This window comes from Sus scrofa, chromosome 4 (genome assembly GCF_054392235.1).
Source record: "Sus scrofa isolate SSC_HxYL_T2T_F1_AM1 chromosome 4, Sscrofa_HxYL_maternal_Yorkshire_Landrace_v2.0, whole genome shotgun sequence".
Taxonomy (NCBI): domain Eukaryota; kingdom Metazoa; phylum Chordata; class Mammalia; order Artiodactyla; family Suidae; genus Sus; species Sus scrofa.
In genome coordinates this window covers 123,452,853-123,476,547 of record NC_139386.1, presented here as the reverse complement: position 1 = coordinate 123,476,547, position 23,695 = coordinate 123,452,853, and the positions used below count along the sequence as shown (strand labels likewise).

The window sequence follows — 23,695 nt, the reverse complement described above, 5'->3', positions numbered from 1 at the left end:
TTCAGTCTGTCATAATTTCCATGGTGGGGAGGGCGTGGGGATGAGCAAAATGGGTGAAGGGGGTCAAAAGGGACAAACTGCTAATTATAAAATAAAGTCATGAGGGGACTTTCCATTGTGGCTCAGTGGTAATGAACCCAACTAGTATCCATGAGGAGGCGGGTTCGATCCCTGGCTTTGATCGGTGGGTTCTGTATCTAGCATTGTTTTGCTTGCTGACACAGCTCAGATCCTGCGCTGCTGTGGCCGTGGTGCAGGCCAGCAGCTACAGCTCCAATGGAACCCTTAGCCTGGGAACTTCCATATGCCCCACATGTGGCCTTAAAAAAGCAAAAAAATTAATAAAATAAAGTCATGAGTATGTGACTTTAATAATAATAATAATAGTAATACTGTACTATGTATCTGAAAGTTGCTAAGAGAGTAGATTATAAAAGTTCTCATCCCAAGAAAAAAGTTTTTAACTACAGTGATGACTGTTAAAAAGACCTGTGGTGGTGATCATTTCACAATGTATACGAATATTGAATCCTTATGTTGTACATCTGAGTATAACATAGCAATTATATCTCAATTTAAAAATTCTCAGTAATAAAAAAAATTATTACATTGTGGGGAGAGGTGAGGACACTTTCAGAAGAACTAACGTGGATGTTCAAACAAGGGAATAGTTGTCAGTCAAGAGCCAGGTATGAGTACAGAACAAGGTGGTTACCAAAGGAAAATTTTATTTTATTTTATTTTATTTTTATTTATTTATTTTTGTCTTTTTTTTTGCCATTTCTTGGGCCACCCCGGTGGGATATGGAGGTTCCCAGGCTAGAGGTCCAATCGGAGCTGTAGTTGCCGGCCCACGCCAGAGCCACAGCAACGCGGGATCCGAGCCACGTCTGCGACTCATACCACAGCTCACAGCAATGCCAGATCTCAAAAGGAAAATTTTAAATGCTGAAGACACGAACCAAGTAGTTCAAAGGTAATCAGTAGAATCAGGAATTTCAAACTTAAATTCCCAAGTTGAATTTTGAGCTGGATCAGTCCTATTTAATTATGTGCTGTTTAAAAGTTAAGAAATCTGAAAAAAAAAAAAGAAAAAAAATAAAAGTTAAGAAATCTGGAGTTCCCATTGTGGCTCAGCAGTAACAAACCCGACTAATATCCATGAGGACGCAGGTTTGATCCCTGGCCTCTATCAATGGTTTAAACATCCAGCATTTCCATGAGGTGTGGTGTAGGTTGCAGTCCCGGCTTGGATCTTGCTTTTCTGTGGCTGTGGTGTAGGTCAGTGCCTACAGCTCCTATTCCATCCCTAGCCTGGGAACTTCCATATGTCCCAGGAGCAGCCCTAAAAAGTAATAATAATAATAAAAGTTAGGATATCTGAATCGTTATTTAGTTAAAGGTAAGACCTGAGAATTTTCTTTTTTTATAATGATTTTTATTTTTTCAATTACAGCTGATTTAAAGTGTTCTGTCAATCTTATACTGCCCAGCGAGGTGACCCAGTCACACATACATGTATACATTCTTTTTTCTCACATTATCATTCTCCATCACAAGTGACCAGACGTAGTTCCCAGTGCGATACAGCAGGATTTCATTGTTTATCCATTCCAAAGGCAATAGTTGCATCTATGAACCCCAAATTCCAAGTCCCTCCCACCTCCTCCCCTCCCCATGGAGAACACAAGTCTGTTCTCCAAGTACATGATTTTCTTTTCTGTGGAAAGTTTCATTTGTGCCGTATATTAGATTCCAGACATAAGTGAAATCATACGGTATTTATCTTTCTCTTTCTGGCTTACTTCACTTAGTATGAGAGTCTCTAGTTCCATCCATGTTGCTGCAAATGGCATTATTTTGTTCTTTTTTATGGCTGAGTAGTATTCTATTGTGTATATATACAACATCTTCTTAATCCAGTCATCTGTTGATGGACATTTAGGTTGTTTCCATGTCTTGGCTATTGTGAATAGTGCTGCAATGAACATAGGGGTGCATGTATCTTTTTCAAGGAAAGTTTTGACTGGATATATGCCCAAGAGTGGGATTTCTGGGTCATATGGAAGTTCTATGTATAGATTTCTAAGGTACCTCCATACTGTTTTCCATAGTGGTTGTACCAGCTTACATTCCCACCAAGAGTGCAGGAGGGTTCCCTTTTCTCCACACCCCCTCCAGCATTTGTTATTTGTGGACTTACTAATGATGGCCATTCTGACACGTGTGAGGTGGTACCTCATAGTAGTTTTGATTTGCATTTCTCAAATAATCAGTGATGTTGAACATTTTTTCCACGTGTTTTTTGGCCATCTGTATATCTTCTTTGGAGAAATGTCTATTCAAGTAAAAAAGTTGTACTTCAACTTTTTTAAAAGATGACCATCTTTCTTTGGTCATCTTTAGTGATATACATTAATTCAGAATATGATATTAAATCTCATCTCTCTGGAGTAAAGTAGGCAATTAAAGTGGAAAAATGAACAAATAAAAATTATTTGTAAATGCAGTGCATAGAGGCACTTATGCTTAGAAATTATAAAAACAAGCTATTAGCATTCCTGATTTGGCTTATAAAATGATTTAATTAGCTCAATATTCTGCCCTTTCTTTTACCAATTTGTATATTTCTTGCACAATTTCTTTTTTTTTTTTTTTTTTTTTTTTTGCCGTACCTGCAGCATATGGAAGTTTCTGGGCCAGAGATCCAATCCAAGTTGCAACTGTGACCAACACCACAGCTGCAGCTGTGAGGAATCCTTAACCCAGCACACCACAGCAGCAACTCTGCACTGTTATTGATTCATCTTCCAGTGAATGGTTGCTCCTAATGGGATCAATCGTTGTCTGGGAACTAATACAAGAAATATTCTCCTGTAGGCAAATGCTTTTAAAAAGGAAGGTAGGAGTTCCCACTGTGGCTCAGTGGTAACGAACCCAACTAGTATCCATGAGGACATGGGTTCCATCCCTGGCACTGCTCAGTGAGTTAGGGATCCAGCATTGCCATAAGCTATGGTGTAGGTCACAGATGCAGCTCAGATCTGGTGTTGCTGTGGCTGTGGGGTAGGCCTGCAGCTGCAGCCCTGATTCGACCCCTAGCCTGGGAACTTCCATACTATATGCTGTGGGTGTGGCTCTAAAAAGAAGAAGAAGAGGAGGAAGAAGAAGGTAATGATGAGCTTTAACAACTGAGGGAGAAGGTAAGTGGTTAAATGATGTTTGGGCTCTTCCACGTGGATCTATTTTTCAGGTCCTGATGAGGACTCAACAAACGGAAAACATTTTCTCTCACCAGTATTTATCCTGCAGTTGTCAAAGACTATGTCATCTATTTCTGTAGTAATTGAAAATTTCCTAGACATGGCCAAATGTTCAACTACTATAGCCAGTCATTTGAAAATTTTAACCAGTGAAAATGAGCAAAACCTAAGTCTGTGCTGTTTATTTTTAAAAATATGTTTAAGAGGAGTTCCTGTCGTGGCGCAGTGGTTAACGAATCCGACTAGGAACCATGAGGTTGCGGGTTCCGTCCCTGCCCTTGCTCAGTGGGTTAACAATCCGGCGTTGCCGTGAGCTGTGGTGTAGGTTGCAGACGTGGCTCGGATCCCGCGTTGCTGTGGCTCTGGCATAGGCCGGTGGCTACGGCTCCGATTCAACCCCTAGCCTGGGAACCATCATATGCTGCGGGAGTGGCCCAAGAAATAGCAAAAAAAGACAAAAAAAAAAAAAGTCATCAAAAATATGTTTAAGAAAATCACCAGTTCATTTAATATGCCAATTACAAATTCAAACTCTGTTTAGAAAACCCATAGCCTCAATATGTGTATGTACTTCAACTTTTTAAAAAAAATTATTCTGCACTCTACATCCTTTTTCTTTTTAAATGGGCCTTTCCTGGCCCTACAGAGCAGATTTCTTTACTATTCTATCTCATGGGACTCAGTGAAATTTCTTTGCAGCACTTAAGTAGTGATAATTCTACATTATCATTCAATTAAAACATTATGATTCAATTAAAACACTTCCCCTGCTAAGCTGAAATTTCTACCTGAAAACAGCACAGAGCCTAGTGCCTAGAACAGAGTGATGGGGTTCAAGACACATTATGCCAAAATATGGCACCTTAACATATTGAATTTTTTTTTTCTAATGTATGGCCTTTATTTCATAAAACTCTCTTGAGAGGAGTTCCTCTCATGGCCAGTGATTAATGAACCTGACTAGTATCTTTGAGGATGCGGGTTTGATCCCTGGCCTCGCTCAGTGGGTTAAGGATCCGGTGTTGCCATGAGCTGTGGTGGAGGTCATATATGTGGCTCTAATCCTATGTTCCTGTGGCTGTGGCACAGGCTGGCAGATGTAGCTCTGATTCGACCCCTAGCCTGGGAACCTCCATAAGCCGTGGGTGTGGCCCTAAAAAGACGAAAGAAAAAAAAAATCTCTGAGAACTATTATGAGGATCTTGAGGGGTTTGCGGTTTCCTCTTCTAAAAGAAAATTCCATGAGCCTTGTTTACCCTTGTATATTCCAGCCTCACATAAAGCATGTGCTCAGTAAATTAATGACTAGATTTCTTTTTCTCAGGATTGACAAACAAGAAGCACAGTGACTATAAAACATCCACAACTGAATTGAAATGGGACTTCACAACTAAACAACTCTCTATCTCCCAGGACCTACAACTCACAATCTGATATACGAACCAAGCCAGTAAGCGTTCTAGTTCACGTTGAGCTCCTAGGAATTCTTTACCAGAGGTATGCTAAAAATTGGGATCTGGGGAGTTCCCGTCGTGGCTCAGTGGTTGGCAAATCTGACTAGGAACTGTGAGGTTTCGGGTTCGGTCCCTGGCCTCGCTCCGTGGGTTAAGGATCTGGCATTGCTGTGGCTGTGGTGTCGGCTGGTGGCTGCAGCTCCAATTGGACCCCTGGCCTGGGAACCTCCATATGCCACAGGTGTGGCCCTAGAAAAGACAAAAAAAAAATTAAACTAAAATAAAAATTGAGATTTGGAAAATGGTGGGGTTTGGACAGACCTAACCAGGCATCTATAATGAATAGAGTGAATTTGGGCAACAAGATTTGTGTTGGAGTAAATTATAAGACTGGCTACAGGATGAGGCCTTGAAAAGCAAGCTAGAATAATACAAGTCAATTACACCCACCAGAGTGGCTGAAACAAAAAAAAAGAGAAATTACCAAGTACTGACATGGCTGTGGAGTGACTGGAACTCTCATACTCTGCTTGTAAGAGTGTAAATTGGCACAGGTGCTTTGGAAAACTATTTAGCATTACCCAAAGAGCTTAAACAGACCAGCAGTTCCATTTTGGGTGCATGCCTAGGAGAAATGTGTTCAGGTTGTCAAAAGAAGACATACACAAGAATGTCAAAGACACATAATTTGTGATAACCCAAACTTGAAGCTTCCCACATGCTCATCAACAGAACTCAGTTCTGGTATGTTTGCACAGAGGTATACAGCAATGAGAAGAACGACAGCCAGAGCAACCATGAAGATAAATCCCACAAGTAGTGTTGAGTCAGATCCCAAAGAGTACATACATACTAAATGAGTCCACTTACATAAAGTATGCAAATGAGCAAAACTAATGTATGCTACGGGAAGTTGGGATAGTGGTTTTCCTTATGGGGTGTGCAGTGCTTACAAGAGGGCATGAGAAAGACGTCTGCTTCTGGGCACTTTCAGTGTTCTCTGTCCTGATCAGCCTCTATTTATATGCTGAAGATCAGTTTATAGAAAATCCTTGAGCTGCACACTTAAGATGTGTGCACTGTTCTGTCTGTATGTAGGTTAGAGTTCAATAAAATACTCCCCAAGGGTTACGGAGGAGTTCCTGCTGTGGCACAAGGGGATCAGGGCGTCTCTGTGGCACCAGGTTTGAGTCCCAGCCTGGCACAGTGGGTGAAGGTTCTAGCTGCAGCTGTGGCATAGGTTGCAGCTGTGGCTCAGATCTGATCCCTGGCTGGGAAACTCCATATGCCGAAGGTTGGCCAAAAAAGGAAACAAAACAAAACAAAACAAAAAACCCAAAAAACTGTTACTGAGTCCTTGTATTATTTCAATAGTAGTTAAAACTATATTTTGTGATTCATTGCTTTAGGTTTTAAAGATTCACTATCTCCTAGTGAAGTAATCCATTTTTTTTATTTAGCTAAATATATCTCTTCAGAACTATTTCTCAGTTTGATCAATACACCTACATTTATCCTAATACATACATTTATATCATTAACTTGAGTATTTTATAGACGTCTAGCATACCCCCAAATCTTTGCATCTACAATCTCTTTCTCCTTCTCTCTTCACACATCTTTTTACACACTTTCAAAAAAAAAATTAGGGGAGTTCCCATTGTGAGTCAGTAGAAACGAATCTGACTAGTATCAGTGAGGATGCAGTTTCAATCCCCGGCCTTGCTCAGTGGGTTAAGGATCTGGCATTGCCGTGAGCTGTGGTGTAGTTTGCAGACGCAGCTTGGATCCCATGTTACTGTGGCTGTAGTGTAGGCCAGCAGCTACAGCTCCAACCCTTAGTCTGGGAACATACATATGCCATGTGTGCAGCCCTAAAAAGACCCCAAAAAAAGGCTATACCCAGTGTTACATAGATCTTTGTGTGTAGACATCCTGATGGCCAGCTCAGCTATCGTTCCCTGTATCTCCACGGTGTCAGAAAAGTGCTCGGGGGAGTTCCCCTTGTGGCTCAGTGGAAACAAACCTGACTAGGATCCTTGAGGATGCAGGTTCCATCCCTGGCCTCACTCAGTGGGTTCAGGATCCGGCTTTGCAGTGAGCTGTGGGGTAGGTGGCAGTGCTGGGTGCCTCTGGGAAAAACTGCCCTGGTGTAAGGGCTGCCACTGCCATCTTGGACCAAGATATAAAATTGGTCTCTCCAGCCATTTGGACCAAGGTATAAAACTGACCCTGGAACGGAGAGGTCAGGGAATTCAAGAAAATTAGAATTCGTGATATTAACATGTATTTAAAGTGTTTGACTTCTAGGGAACATGTTAATTCTTTTCGTATTCTAAAGAGAATTCGTCCGTTGAAAAGCCTATAACCATGTTTTCCAGATAGTGACAAAAAGCCATCTTTGAAAACCTACGTACAATTAAGCTTTTTTAAAAAAAATTCTTAAACTTATGATTAAATTGAAAATAGTCCTGAGTCATTCTGCAAACTCACTGAAGACCCAGGAGTGTGGTGGAGGTTTCAGGAGGGCACCCTATCTAGGGCCTGAGTGTGGCTTTGGGGGACTTAGCGAGCTCGGGAAAGCGCCACTAGAGGGCGCTTTGCCAGCTGCAATCAGGGCTTGGGTGTCTGCTTTAAATTTCACAATAAATCTAACTTGATAGTGAGTGTAACCCTAATATAAATTATACTATAAGATAGGGACTTTTTTCCTCTCATAAGTGAAAGGTTACCTTCCTTTTGGATCAATATTGAGCATAATTATATCTGCTCGCCTTTGTTACGCTTTACAAAAGCATTTCCAAATATTTCCAACTGCCTCCTAGACTTGTGGGAAGGGTGATAGTTCCTTTTGAGAAAAACTAATCAATTCTGAAAGACATGCCTTTTTAAAAAAAAAACAGGAAGAGCCAGTACCGACTATGAAAGTCCGCTGTGAAATTCCAAATTCTTCATGTCTCCATTCACAATGTCCTGATAATTTTTCCCAGTTGTCATCTGTCTTTTTCCCAGTTCCATCCAGGAATGAATGGTAACTGCATTCCTGGATCTTTGTAGAAAAGAAATCTCTTACTGCAGTAATCATTTCTCAAGATATATATTTTTAGCAAATCATCACAATGCCCATTTTAAACAAAAGTTGTATGTCAGCTCTAAAGGAACCAAAATAATAACCTCAAAATTAAAGACATACTATTTCAATAATATATAAGGTTGAAGTTTTAATTCATGATAAAATTGAAGAGGTGTTTTTCCTTTTTTTTTTTTTTTTGGATTTTTCCAACCAGTAAAGAGATTTTAATTTTAGTTTAGGAACAACAGAAGAGGGGGAAAAAAAACACGTTTGCTTAAAGCCTCTTTGGATAGCAATGCCTGCCCTTAAGAGATGACGTATTCCTTTCCACTGTTAAAAAGAAACAGCAAGCCCCTAATGGAATCCCTGTGTAAAGCCCACGTCACCGACACCAAACCAACTTATTACCTAACCTAATTGCAGTCCTACCTTCCCAGAAATGTTACCTTTAACCAGTCAACCTGAAATGACCAGGTCAGCATGAAAGGAGAGCGACCTTGCCTGAAACAATGCATTCTTTGCTAATAATTTCCTTTTCCCACCCCCTTTCCACCTTTAAAACCTGGTCCTTTTTCTAGACCATAGAGGAGGGCCTTTCTATTTGCCGGATGGGGTGCTGCCCAATGCATGAATTGTTTGCAGGTCCTTTCTAGTCAAAGTGAGTGCTTCTGAATAATAAATGTGAAGAAACCTCAGGTCCAGCCTGACCTTCGTATTGATGACACAGCCACGCATGTAAAAGGAAAGAACTGAACACGCAGCTAATTCCCCCCTCCTTTCTCCTTAACTGGAGGATCTCAGCTCCTGTTGGGAAGGGCAAAGTCTCCCCTTATTTTACCTTCTCATTGCTGAACGAATGATAACATGGACACAATACATTCACAGGAGAAAAATAACAATTTTCATTCACAGGCATGGAGATCTCATAGAAATGGGGACTAAGACGTGGCCAGAGCAGGCAGTTTTTATACTTCTTAGATTTAAAAAATAAAAAATAAAAAATTAGGAGAAATTATCCTATCAGGATAATTGGGATAAACCTAAAAAAAGTTAGGGTTTTGGTGCCCCGTGACCGAAGACTCTAAGTAGAATTTGGGGTTGTGGTGGTGAATTAAGGAAGTAACAAGGTTGGATGATACAAGCATCTCAGCCGCCAATTTCTGATTCTGGCAATAAGGGCGTCGTCCTTCTACCTCTAGAGTACAGAGCGAACCTTCCACGTGAGAGATGCGTTCCCTGTTCTCAGGGTGACAGAAAAGAGGACCAGAGTATCCCTCTCGCATTGGCCATTTCTTAAAACTTTTGCTCAAAATAATCGATATGGCATGGAGGCATATTTTGGGACAGCTCCCTGGGCCCCAACAGTTCCCTCCTCTGAAACTTCCCTGCCAGCTGCAGAGGGAGAGAAAGCGTCAGTGGAGACCTCCCTGCCACTGACTGGTTCTCAGTTCTGAGAAGAGTTCGGTTCGGTTCAGGAGGCGGTGATGCCGATGGGCTCCCAGAGCTAGAACTACAGTACAAGCAATCAAGTCTTTAAGAAGAGGCCTTCCTATGGAAACAAAAGGAAAGAACAATGGTAAATGAAATGGAGCAGATTATAAACCAGTTTCAGAGCCCCAGAGGCAGCCAGCTGAGATTTCTCCATGTCAGGGTCAAAGCATCTTTTCAGTTGGAAATGTCTCTGATGCTGTCAGTGGGTGTTCAGGTAAACTTTCTGAGTGGCTCATTCAGCAACAGACGCAAGGGTTGTTGAAATGGGATCTGCTGTCGTCATTTCTCGGAAGTTTATATCATCATCTAGCTTCAGTTTGCAGGATTTCAGGAAAACGGCTGTTTCAGTTCTCAATGACTCCAAGTCAAAAGGATGGAAGAAAATTGGAAACATTAGTTTAGAGCTGCAGCCAGATGTTGGAGGAAACTAGAAGAACTAAGGACCAAGTCCAGTTTTCAGGTAAATAACAAAACCTTAAGGAAAATTAATAGCACTCAAATCTAATATCCACAACTATGTACTATAATTTCTATTGAAACAATTTTTCTCTCTAAAATCACTCCCATTTCTATCAAAGACAGCCACATTAAGAGTAGTTTGTTTGCCTTTTTTTTTTTTTTTGGTCTTTTTATGGCAGCACTTGCAGCATATGGAAGTTCCCAGGCTAGGGATGGAATTGAAGCTTTATCTGCTGGCCACAGCCACAGCTACAGCAGTGCGGGATCCAAGAAGCTCAGGCAACACCGGATCCTTAACCCGCTGAGTGAGGCCAGGGATGGAACCCACACCCTCATGGTTCCTAGTCAGTTTTGTTTCCCCTGCACCACAACGGGAACTGCTGGAGAACAGATTCTGATTGAACTTACGCAGTAACTATATTGCCAAGAAAATAAGCATACTCACTGAGAGTTTCTAAATTCTAGAGGGATCAGGTAGGGAGAAAAAGAAAAAAATCTCAATTCTGCTTATAAAAATAAGGTTTACCAAATTGCTGTAAGTCTTTTAAAAATTCTCGTAGCTAAAAAACAGGAGGTCCCATTGTGGCTCAGTAGTAAGAAACCCGACTAGTATCCATGAGGATGCGGGTTGGATCTCTGGCCTCACTCAGTGGGTTAAGGGTCAGGCGTTGCCATGAGCTGTGGTGTAGGTCGCAGATGAGGCTCAAATCTGGCGTGTCTGTGTCTGTGGCTGTGGCCTAGGCCAGCGGCTGCAGCTCCAATTCAACCCCTAGCCTGGGAACTTCCACAGGCCGTGGGTACAGTCCTAAAAAAAAAAAAAGAAAGAAAGAAAAAAAAGAAATTAAAAACAGGAGAGTTTTTAAAAGTAATATTTTAGACAAAGAGTCGTAAAAACTATAATCACATGGATCAGTTCATTCAATCTTGTGTAATTTATTCTTGTTCTACTTGAGTCCGGCTATTCCATTAGTTCTGTCAGGCTGGCCTGATGATTAGAGGTGAGAGACCAGTGATAATTCTAAGAAGTTTGCCAGGTTTTGGTTATGGCTCAAGAAGGATTTGCCCAGTGAAGGGGATGCCTAGCTCACTGGAGATTGTGGAAGCTGTGCCGCAAGTGGAAACACATTTTTTTTTAATAGTTTCCTTGCCAGTGTGAGGGTATCAACCTTGCAGCAAGGGAAGGCTTTAGCCCACGTGGAAAACATACATGCAATAACACAAACAGCTTGATAACCCATACTAAGTGTCAGTTGAATGAAGTCCGGTTACAGGTGTTCAAAGGTCCAGAGGGGGAGTTCCCTTTGTGGCTCAGTGGTTAACAAACCCGACTAGGATCCCTGAGGATATGAGTTCGATCCCTGGCCTCATTCATCGGGTTAAGGATCCAGCATTGCCGTGAGCTGTAGTGTAGGTTGCAGATGCGGCACAGACCCGGCGTTGCTGCTGTGGCTGTGGTGTAGGCCAGCATTCAACTCCTAGCCTGGGAACCTCCATATGCTGCCGGGGTGGCCCTTTAAAAAAAGAAAAAAAAAAAAAAGCCAGAGGGAAGTGGATTGAGGCCTCTGAGGACAAAAATATTTTCTCCCTCTCCCCCCCGTCCATCGGTTATCAACCTGACAGGTCAGAACTTGCTGGTAGACAGTTTACACCATTTCACAATTTCACAGAAATCTTCTTGCCAATGTCTATTTACAACTTGAATAATCTTCATGGTAGATGAAGAAATCCAGAAAAATGGAAACAAATAAGAAAACAAGAGCTCCAGAGTTCCCATTGTGGCTCAGTGGTAACGAGCCCGACTAGTATCCATGAAGATGAGGGTTCCATCCCTGGCCTCACTCAGTGGGTTAAGGATCCAGCGCTGCTGTGAGCTACGTTGTAGTTTGAAGAAGTGGCTCAGATCCAGCATTGCTGTGGCTGCGGCATAGGCCCCCAGCTGTAGCTCTGATTTGACCCCTAGCCAGGGAAACTCCATATGCCCTAAAAAAAAACCAAAAAAAAAAAAAAAAAAAAAACTGAAAAACCCCAAAAAACCCCAGGAGTTCCCATTGTGGCTCAGTGGTAACAAACCGGACTGGTATCCATGAGGATGCAGTTTCGGTCCCTGGCCTCAATCAGTGAGTTAAGGATCTGGCGATGCTGTGGCTGTAGTGTAGGCTGGCAGCTGTGGCTCCAATTTGACCCCTAGCCTGGGAGCTTCCACGTGCCATGGGTGCGGCCCTGAAAAGAAAAAGAAAGGAAAATAAAAGAGAGAGAGATTTATTTTTTGCCGTCAGGGAGGCAGAAATCACAATCAGAGGTCGTCTCTTAAGTAACTTTAATTCAAAATAATATACCAGGAGTTCCCATCATGGCGCAGTGGAAATGAATACAACTAGGAACCATGAGGTTGCAGGTTCGATCCCTGGCCTTGCTCAGTGGGTTAAGGATCCAGCATTGCCGTGAGCTGTGGTGTAGGTCACAGACTCGGCTCAGATCCGGAGTTGCTGTGGCTGTGGTGTAGGCGGGCAGCTGCAGCTCCAATTCGACCCCTAGCCTGGAAACTTCCATATGCCACGGATGTGGCCCTAAAAGTACCCTCCAAAATAATAATAATATGCCTTTGAGGCCTATTTTGGGCATATTACACTGGTCCCCAACATTATGATTCTAAATCCAGAGGCTGGAAAAAAAAAAAAAAGAGATGCTTTATAGGTTAAGTTGATGTACACAATAAAGCTTTGGAAAGAACTGGGAAGAGAACAGTGAGGGATTTAGGTGAGAAGAGCCATTTAGCTGAGTTCAATCCCCACCCCATCTCCCTTCCTCCATCGCCTGAGTATTTATTTATTTATTTATCTTTTCGGGGCTGCACCTGCAGCATATGGAGGTTCCCAGGCTAGGGGTCTAATCGGAGATGTAGCTGCCAGCCTACACCAGAGCCACAGCAACGCGGGATCCAAGCCGCGTCTGCGACCTACACCACAGCTCACGGCAATGCTGGATCGTTAACCCACTGAGCAAGGGCAGGGATCGAACCCTCGTCCTCATGGGTGCTAGTCGGGTTCATTAACTGCTGTGTCACAACAGGAACTCCTCCTTCGCCTGAGCAGATGAATATCTCTGTGCTCTCTCCACTCTGTGTCTTGCTGGGAAAGAAGATCCTTCAGATCAAGGGTGGAGCAATATTTTCTGAAGTAAAATGAAGTTCACAGGTAGTATTCAAACATCTGCTTAATTCTATCCTTTAGCAAGAAATACTCCAGAAAACTCTGGCGATGCAATCTGATTTCCAGCAAAATACCTCCCACGCTCTCTGGAGAGGGTGGAAATATTACTGAAGAACAATAGACCAGAGAGAGAGGAGATGTAGGGGAATGAGGACGATTAAAAACCAATCCAGACAGTAGAAACTTTGGCCCAACAGATGGGGAGCTGAGAGTTCAAGTGAAGGAAAGATGGCGATCATCTACCAGTTCACCCGAAGCTGGAAGAACACATAAAGCCGGAAAAAGAGTAACTAGGATGCAGTTCAAGATGACAGGCAGAACATTCAGGCCTTGGCCTTGGCCTCCCCTCACACTGAGACCAGTTCTGCTCAGAATGCTCTGCAGGCCAGTGCAGGACAATGATCTGTGTGTCACAGGTCCACGAATGCAGAAAAACAGACCTGAAGAGTCAGCATTTACAAAATCGGAGTTCCCATCGTTGGCTCAGAGGCTAATGAATCCAGACAAGGAACCATGAGGTTTTGGGTTCGATCCCTGGCCTTGCTCAGTGGGTTAAGGATCCAGCGTTGCTGTGAGCTGTGGTGTAGGTTGCAGACACGGCTTGGATCCCACGTTGCTGTGGCTCTGGTGTAGGCTGGAGGCTACAGCTCCGATTTGACCCCTAGCCTGGGAACCTCCATATGCCGTGGGTGCGGCCCTAGAAAAAGATTAAAAAAGGAAGAAAGAAAATACATGGCAGTCTGACATTGCCTCATCAGACTGATTTTTATTTCATTTTTCTTTCTCTTTTTCTTTGAGCTGCAGCTGCTGGCCTACACTACAGCCACAACAATGCCAGATCTGGGCAGCATCTGTGACCTACACCACAGCTCTTGGCAACACTGGATCCTTAACCCACTGAGTGAGGCTGTAGATTGAACCCACGTCCTCATGAGTACTAGTCGGGTTCGTTTCCCCTGAACCACAAGCCACAACGGAAACTCCTTCATTTTTCTCATAGCTCCTTTTTATTGTATTTTACCAAAATATCAATCCAAAATGATTTTCTTTTTCTTTTGGCCTATGGAAGTTACCAGGCTAGGGGTTGAATCAGAGCTGCAGCTGCAGGCCTACACCACAGCCACAGCTGCATCTGCTGCCTAGGCTACTGGATCCTTAACCTACTAAGAGAAGCAAGGGATCAAACTCGCATCCTCATGGAGACTATGTAAGGTCCTTAACCTGCTGAGCCACAGTAGAAACTCCTCAATCCAAAATGATTTGAGGGGAAAAGAATTGGTCTTCTAATAGGATAATTTGAGGAGCTCTGCCTTAGTCACAACTGAAAGGAGATTCAAAAAATTGAATCAGGGGAGTTCCTGTTTCGGTGCAGCAGAAATGAATCCTACTAGTATCCATGAGGATATGGATTCGATCCGAGGACTTGCTCAGTGGGTCGGGGATCCAGCATTGCCGTGAGCTTCAATGCAGGTCACAGACTCGGCTCGGATTCCGTGTTCCTGTGGCTGTGGTGTAGGCCAGCAGTCGTAGCTCCGATTTGATCCCTAGCCTGGGAACTTCCCTATGCCACATGTGCAGCCCTAAAAAGAAAAAAAAAAATTGAATCAGGGCTTCAGGGCTTATCTGATGTAAGAGTAGGAGAGGCCCAGCTGCTCTCTGCCTCTATGGTCTCAGAAGTTTCAAAGCATGAACTCTTCCTAAAACTGAGGAATGAGATAAATGAACCTGACTCAGTAAGAGTGCCTTTGCCGTAGAGGCAAACAGCATTTTGAAAATGTTTCAGTTGTCGATCATTTTGAGAACATTTCAGTTGTCAATCAACTCTATTTCGATTTTTCTCCTTGGATATGCAGGCCTGCGTTCTGCAGAGAACAAAGACTGCAAGACATTGCAAAGAGAATTTCCCTAAATATTTTAAAGCAGGAAATAAGCAGCACTAGCTAGAGCTTTCCTCTAACTGCAGAGAAATGAGGGGGAAAGAGACATTGTGTTCTTTACCGAAGACCCCCAGTTGGCTCAGTTTGCTCCTGATAACTGCCCAATTCGAAGAGGAGGCGGGGGGTTCCTGTCGTGTCTCAGTGGTTAGCGAACCCAACTAGCATCCATGAGGACGGGGGTTCGATCCCTGGCCTCACTCAGTGGGTTAAGGATCTAGCATTGCCATGAGCTGTGGTATAGGTCACAGACATGGCTCCAATCTGGCATTGCTGTGGCTGTGTTGTAGGCTGGCAGCTACAGCTCCGATTGGACCCCTAGCCTGAGAACCTCTATATGCTGCAGGTGTGGCCCTGAAAAGACAAAAAGACAAAAAAAAAAGAAGAAGAAGAATTGGAGGCAGAGGATCTGGGACTCTTGGGTTCTCTTCTTACCTGCTGAAAGGTAGTGGCAGCACTGGACAAGGGTGTGAGGTTTACAACTGGGAGGCTCGCATGCAATTGAGAGCGTGAGCAATGATGGAAAGGCGATCACGCAACAGAGCCACGGCAGCAACCAGCAAAGTGTACTTATTTGTGGGAAGTGAATTCCAGTACAACCCAGGGTGGGTGTGTATGTGAGATTTGTAGGTGTCTGCAGACCTTGCAAAACCTCTAAGCATTTGAGCTATTAATGTTAACATATGCTGTGGGTAGAGGAAGAAGACCCCCATAAAGAAGGCTGGGGAGGAGCAAAGGAATAATCAGAAAAATAAGGGAAAAGACAAGAGAGCAGTCTTGAGAAAGCCAGAGAGTATCACTGTAAAACATGCAGAGGTCAAGCACCTCCTGAATTTAGCAAAACCGTGACCTTCCCGAGAACAATTTTGATGGTATGTTTGGTTGAAAGCCCTACCGGACTGGATCCGTGGCAAATAAGAGGTAAGGAAGTAGACATATCAAGTGTAGCCTAGTACACTTCTCTCAAAAGGAGACTTCTTTTGGAGTTCCCGTCGTGGCACAGCGGAAAGGAATCCGACTAGGAACCATGAGGTTGCAGGTTCAGTCCCTGGCCTCGCTCAGTGGGTTAAGGATCTGGCGTTGCCGTGAGCTGTGGTGAAGGTCACAGACACGGCTTGGATCTGGCGTTGCTGTGGCTCTGGCGTAGGCCAGTGGCTACAGCTCCTATTTGACCCCCTAGCCTGGGAACCTCCATATGCCTCGAGTGCAGCCCTAAAAAGACAAAAAAAAAAAAAAAAAAAAGGCAAATGTAGACTTCTTTCAAATCAGTAGAGAGTGAAGAGATCAGCGAAGGATGAGGTCAAATGAAGGTTTGGGGGTTTGTTGTTTGTTGTTAACAGGAGAGAGTTAACCGTGTTTATATGTTGAGGGATGAACCACAGAGGAAGAGTAACAATATGAGCATTCAAAGGAGGAAGATGTCCACGGATGAGGGTGCAGACGGGGACGGGATCAGAGCATAGGTAAAGGTATTCACCGCTGAGAAGGGAGAAAAGGTACAGATCAGTAAGGATACAGAGTGGCTGGTAGGAGTTGGATTCATTTTCTATTGCTATCTAAAAAATGACCACAAATGTAATGCTAACATCTGAGCCGACTCTGCAACCTACACCACAGCTTTCAGCAAAGCTGGATTCTTAACCCACTGCGTGAGGCCAGGGATCCAACCCGCATCGTTATGGATACTAATGGAGCTCTTAACCTGATGAGCCACAATGGGAACTCCCAGTTACCTCTTTTATATTTAGTAATTTGTGTATGTTAATCCCAAACTCTTAATTTATCCGGGGTGGGAGATTTATTAACTGCTGGCTCTTTTCTAAGAATACAGGGCTCAGGTGAACTTCAACACTGTCAGTCTTGTGTTCAAGATGAAGCAATCTCATTTCTTGCTGAACAACCCAGAAGTGAGAATAGATCTCCTGAATGGGGCCAAGCAGAGTTCAAGAAATAATCCCTTAAGATTTCTTTTTGGGGAGTTCCCGTCGTGGCTCAGTGGTTAACGAATCCGACTAAGAACCATGAGGTTGCAGGTTCGATCCCTGGCCTTGCTCAGTGGGTTAAGGATTCGGCGTTGCTGTGGCTGTGGCGTAGGCCAGTGGCTACAGCTCCAATTGGACCCCTAGCCTGGGAACCTCCATATGCCACGGAAGCAGCCCAAGAAACAGCAAAAAGACAAAAAAAAAAAAAAAAAAAAGATTTCTTTTTGGCATTGCTTCTGCAAAACCAGTTGAACTATTTATGGAGAGGTGATTAAAAAATGTCAGTTGGAGTTCCCGTTGTGGCACAGCTGAAACGAATCTTACTAGGAACCATGAGGTTGCAGGTTCGATTCCTGGCCTCGCTCAGTGGGTTAAGGATCTGGCGTTGCCGTGAGCTGTGGTGTAGTTCACAGATGAGGCTCGGATCTGGCATTGCTGTGGTTGTGGTGTAGGCTGGCAGCTGTAGCTCCTATTCAACCCCTAGCCTGGGAACCTCCATACGTGTTGGGTGTGGCCCCCCTCCAAAAAAGACAAAAGACAAAAAAAAAAAAAGTCAGTAGTTTCAAAGTCCTGAACATCAGATATCTTAAAAAGGAGTGCCTGGAATGAAAACAAGAAATATTAATAAGAAATTTGTACTAAAGTAAATAGCCTGAGGAGCTGAACCTAAGAACCAGTCCAGTGGAGCTGAAGTTGATGGAGCCCTGATCATTGAGCTCCCAGAAGCTAAGATGTTGAAGCTCTTGGTGATATTGCCCACAGCCTTGATGACTTCTCAGGTAAGGCATGCACACATAACCCAGTATTTGGCTAAGCTTCCTTACTGACCTTGACAATGGCTTGTCCAGGGAAAAAATCCACCCCATGCATGGTTTGCTATGGCAATGAGTCCTTGAGTTCTTCATGGTTTATATGAAATCACTGGGCTTTAGCTCACAGGGCTTCTTCCAGTCCTGGGGGAAAAGGCCAGTGCGGCATATAGAGAGATCTGAATATAGTTTCTGAATACAGAAGGGACAGAATTTAGAAAACATAGTTTGGAGAGTAGTAACCAAATAGTAAAGGAATCTGGAAGAATCAAACATTTGATAAGTGCCGGAGTTCCAGTCGTGGCTCAGTGGTTAACGAATCCGACTAGGAACCATGAGGTTGTGGGTTCAATCCCTGGCCTTGCTCAGTGGGTTAAGGATCCAGCGTTGTTGTGAGCTGTGGTGTAGGTTGCAGACGCGGCTCGGATCCCGCATTGCTGTGGCTCTGGCGTAGGCTGGCGGCTATGGCTCTGATTAGACCCCTAGCCTGGAAACCTCCATATGCTGCGACAGTGGCCCAAGAAATGGCAAAAAGACAAAAAGACAAAAAAAAAAAAAAAAAAAAGATTAAAAAATACATATATTTGATAAGTGTTAACGATGTGTGTAAAGTAACAGGATCCAGTCAAGTTCTAGGTAGATACAAACTAGGTTTCCCCCAAGGAGGGGAGGAAATCATTTAAATCTCTACCAGAGAAGATAGTTTTTGCATATCCATCAATTACCTGTAATGTACCAAGTGTGGAAATAGCACAAAAACAATGAACAAGGCTAAAGTCTAATAACTCCAACTATTGCTAATTTGGGAATAGAGTCAGAAGGGTATGCTACAGTTTTCCTTTGAAACAAAATTTCTCTCTATGATCATTCTTCTTTTGATCAAAGATAATCTCAAAGAAAGATTTTTTTTTTTTTTAATGGCTGCCCCTGAAGCATATAAAAGTTCCCAGGCTAGAAGACAATCAGAGCTGTAGCTAAGACCTATGCTACAACCACAGCAACTCTGGCTAGGAGCCACATCTGTGACCTATGCTGCAGCTCACAGCAATGCCAGATCCTTAACCCACTGAGCAAGGCCAGGGATTAAACCCACATCCCCTCTGACAGAGGTCGGGTTCATAACCTACTGAGCTACAACAGGAACTCCAAATAAACCTAATTCTTTCTAGGAATTCCCATCATGGCTCAGCAGAAACGAATCTGACTAGCATCCATGAGGACGAAGGTTCGATCCCTGGCCTCGCTCAAAGCGTTAAGGATCCGGCGTTGCCGTGAGCTCTGGTGTAGGTTGCAGACACGGCTCAGATCCCTTGTTGTTGTAGCTGTGGTATAGGCTGGCAGCCACAGCTCTGATTTGACCCCCTCCAAATGCCGTGGGTGCGACCCTAAAAGCAAAAACAAAACAAAAAAACCTAGTTATTTCTAGAACCTCTCTTTTTTATAGGATAAAAGAACAAGTTCTTTGTGATTTTACAAGGGCCTTCTGGGAAATCAATCTTAAATGCAAAATATATCGTTTGAGATTTGGAATTTGGAAGGCAAAATATCAAAATTTGTGAGGAGGTTTGAACACTTGCTTATATAAGATCATGGGTTACTGTGAAAAATACTTGGCCACCTCTTCAACCAAAATGACAATAAAATATTTTAAAAGTATACATAGGAGATAGCATGATTGCAGAGAACCTTAGCTCTTTCAAAAGTAGGAAGACTTTGTACTCAAACAATCAAGGATATAAAATCAATATAAAACACAGGAAATAGTTCTGATAAGATACAGAATCCTTGTTTTATAGGCAGATTTCTCAGAAGGAAAGAAAAATTTCTTACAACCTCTTACTAAAGAAGGCAGGCAAGTAATCCGTGAACAGTGAGAAAACTAAAGTCTCATCATACGTCGGTATATTTGTTACTAAAACACTTTTGACAATCTCGTAAGTAAATCCATTAACCTTCAGCCCGCTTTGACCACTGTAATTAAAATTTCCTTTGGGGGATTTTTCTTTATCCATGCAATTCTTTCCGACACTTTCCTCCTTCTCATTCTGGAACGAAGATCCAGTTTACGTCAGCACAAATTTGCTCTCTTTTTGCGTAACTAAAACCTACCCTGCAGACTTTGCCTACAAAGTTCCTCTCTGTCACCTTTGCTCTGAGAAGAGGCTTGTTTACATACATTGATTACATCTTTTAACTGTGGTCACTTCTATTTCACAGGGAAAACTAGGAGGTTAGGTAATTGTGACTGAATACACTAGCATTTTTAGCAGATCAGTAGAGGTTATAAACACACATTTCATAACTTTTTATAGCTATTCACATCCCAAAGCTGCATAAATGAATACATTCATTAACAGATCCAAATATTTAGCCTCTGGGAGTTCCCATTGTGGCTCAGTGGGTTAAGAACCTGACTAGTATCCATGAGGATGTGGGTTCAATCCCTGGCCTCCCTCAGTGGGTTAAGGATCCAGAGTTGCCGTGAGCAATGGTGTAGGGAGCAGATGAGGCTCAGATCCGAGTTGCTGTGGCTGTGGTATAGGTGGGCAGCTGCAGCTCCGATTTGACCCCTAGCCTGGGACCTTCCATATGCTGCACCTGTGGCCATAAAAAGAAAAAAAAGAAGAAAAAATTGGACAAGAAGGGATACTGATTTTTTTTTTTTTTTTGATCATAAAACTGGCTCATGTAAAATACAAAAGTAAACATTTGAAGAAAAACCGTGAAAAGCATTTACATGGACCAGTTTCTCTTTTAAAAAAATTTTTTTGAGGATACAGATTTTATTCAACTCTTAGGGAGAGTGGATCAGAATATCTCAACAAGTGGTTTTGCCTTGGAATTTCATAGAGAAGTGCTATGGTCTGAATGTGCGACTCGGATCCTTAGTTGCTGTGGCTGTGGTGTAGGCCGGCGGCTACAGCTCCGATTAGACCCCCTAGCCTGGGAACCTCCATATGCCCCCGGAGTAGCCCTAGAAAAGACCCCCCCCCCAAAAAAAATCAAAAAGGAGTGATTTACAGTTGGAATTGTTTGGCCAACAGTTGAAGTCTCAGTTTGTTAGCTGAACAGGACATGCTTTTCTCTGTGGATAGCTGGTTTCAGGTGGACAAAGAGTTTTAATTTTAGCTGATCAATCACGAGACAGAGAACGGAAGTTGAATGGTCTGAGTCGACTCACGTCAAAAAATTCATATAAAAGGAACTGTCAAGGTAAGCAATGCAGTCATCTGTGATTCTTATGGGAACCACAAGAATATTGGACAGGAGATCTTATTTAAGTTTTATTGGGAGAAATGGTTCTTTGTAGTAAGCCATTTCTCAGAATGTGAAAAGGTGGAGGAATTTTGGGACACAGAAGGTTGAGGGGATTTCTTAACCATCCCTATTTTCTAGGTTTAAGGAAAGTTTAGCCTTGATACTGTAAAGCAGAACCCAATCGTGGGCGTGACCTCAGCAAGGCTATCTTAGAATTCTGCTTACTATGTGGGGGGGTTGAAACTGAGAAAGCTGTTGAGAAAGCTGCCTAACAGTATCTGTTTTCTCTTCGAGGTGTGTGTGCGAGGAGAGGGTTGATGGAAGGAGGAGCGTTGGCTGGAAGACGTCTGTGAAGGTATGAAATGACTGTTGTGAAAAATAGAGCAAGTCAACTGAAGATGCTGAAGATGACCGTGACGTAGACATGTTGTTTAATATCAAAGACCGCAAGTTTGCAATGGCTCTGATGCACTGTTATGTGGTTGTATCGTTTTCTCCAGGAATCCTTGGCAAACCTGTCAGCTCAGTGTATGTGTGGAAAAGGAGATCCGTGGACTGATCCAAATTAAGGTAATTCTGGGTCAATGGAATAGGAGTACAAAAGGACATGGCCCTGGGCGGTGATGGGGAGAGGGGATGGACCCTGAAGGTCAAGGTAGGTAGAAAAAGAAGAAAGAGAGGAACAGAGAAGATAAGGTAAGTGGGGGAAACAGTGCCTGAAAATCTGAAGAGTTCAAATAAATAGGTATAATGGAAATGAAGGTGACTCAATTGAAATGGAAGAAGTTCTGGGTAAATAGTGGATATTTGGGTTTGTTATTTCACATCCTGGCGATAAAGTCTAAAATACAGCCATGGGTACAGGCGGCTGAAGTACAGTAAAAGAAAGGCTGTAAATCATGTGACTGTTGCTGAGAAGTGTGAAGATGTGGCTGGCACACGTCGGGGATAAGAAGGGGCAGTGGGAGAGAGTAAGAAGAACTCTCCGTAGTCGGTGAGGGCATGGTGTTTTAAAAGCGGTGGTGAGGTGCTAGGGAAAATGACAGCACAATCTGCAGGGGCTGGAACAGCTGTTTAATTTTGTTGTTTTTCTTCTTTTGTTGTCGTTGTTCGTTTGGTTTTTTTTTAGGGCTGCATGCACATCTTAAGGAAGTTCCCAGGCTAGGGGTCGAATCAGAACTGCAGCCGCTAGCCTATGCCACAGCCATAGCAATGCCAGATCTTTTAACTAAGCCACTGAGTGAGTCCAGGGATCGAATCCACATCCTCATGGAAACTAGCTGGGTTCATTACCACTGAGTCACACCGGAAACTCCTAGAGCAGCTGTTTAATTGAGGAAGTGGCCTTTCTAGCACAGAGCTTAAAGAAGAAGCTTGTCAGTACGATGTAAACATATATATTTCCCAAATACCTGGTACCTCCATAAGAGAAACAACAACAAAATAATAGCACTGTAGTTATATTTTTGTCAAATGCCAATTTGCTATAGACCTCACCAAAACAAACTGCTACCAAGACAAACCTGAATTTGTAACTTCCTGTTGATAAAGAGAGAAACAGAGACTACGATTCACATTTTTTTTAATTTATTTATTTTTATTTATTTATTTTTTGCTTTTTAGGGCCGCACCCACGGCATATGGAGGTTCCCAGGCTAGGGGTCTAATCAGAGCTGTAGCTGCCGGCCTACGCCAGAGCTACAGCAATACCAGATCTGAGCTGCATCTGCGACCTACACCACAGCTCACAGCAACGCTGGATCCTTAACCCACTGAGTGAGGCCAGGGATGGAACCCGCAACCTCATGGTTCCTAGTCAGATTCATTTCCGCTGAACCATGATGGGAACTCCCGATTCACATTTTTAAAAAAGGTGTCCAGTTCTCTTAGATTTAACACATGCATAGACTTATCTAACCACCACTACCATCAGGGTAGAGGACAGATCCCTCACCTCCGGAATTTCCTTATGCTCTTCCTTTGTAATCAAAATTTCTCACCGTCTCTAATCCCTGATAACTACTAATCCCTACTACTTCGTCCCTATAATCCCTGTATGTTATATAATAGAGTCAGACAGTATATTGATGTCTCCACTCAAAAACATTTGGAGCATTTTCAGGTTTGGGCAATTATGAATAATGTTGCTGTCCACATTCCCATATGGGATTTTAGGTGAACACAAGTTTTCAATTCCCTTGCATTAATAAATACCTAGGAGCAGGAGTGCTGGGTCATATAAGTGTATATTTAACTTTTAAGAAACTGGAAAGCTGTTTTCCAGAGCAGCTGTGTGATATTGTATTCCTATCAACTATGTACGATAGTTTCTTGCTTCACATCCTTGTCAGCACTTGCTGTTGTCAATTTTTTGTTTAGCCATTCTAACAGGTATGTAGTGGCATCTTGTGTGATTTTAATTTGCATTTCCATTATGGCTAATGATGTTGACTGTCTTTCCTGTGCTTACTTATCATCTGTATATCTTCTCTGAGAAAGTGTCCTTTCAAAGCCTTTGCTCATTTTTTAAATTGAGCTTTTTCTTATTGATGAATTTTGAGAGTTCTATGTAAATTTTGTATACAAGTCCTTTGTCAGGAGATTTTAAAGTATTGTCTAGCAGTCTACAACTTGTATTTCAATTATTCTTAACCGTGGCTTTTGCAGGAAAAAACATTTTGAAGTTTCAATGGAGTCTAGTTTATAATTTTTTCTTTTATGGAGTGTACTTTTAGTATCATAACTAAAAAAAATTTGCTTGGA

The 23,695-nt window shown here is 42.8% G+C and overlaps 1 protein-coding gene across 2 annotated transcripts in view; it reads left to right on the top strand.

Moving 5' to 3' along the window:
• Positions 1-4,587: 4,587 nt before the first annotated feature.
• The window catches only part of SLC35A3 (solute carrier family 35 member A3), a 74,947-nt gene continuing 55,839 nt past the window's right edge, over positions 4,588-23,695 (top strand). Inside the window, exons 1-5 of one of the 2 annotated variants that reach the window (XM_085020936.1) lie at positions 4,588-4,713; positions 9,598-9,741; positions 12,810-12,934; positions 21,227-21,287; positions 21,433-21,502. The gene's annotated coding sequence lies outside the window, so the exon portion shown is untranslated. Of the gene's footprint in view, positions 4,714-9,597; positions 9,742-12,809; positions 12,935-21,226; positions 21,288-21,432; positions 21,503-23,695 lie in introns of those variants that run through there. The other variant, XM_085020935.1, reaches the window with a different exon arrangement.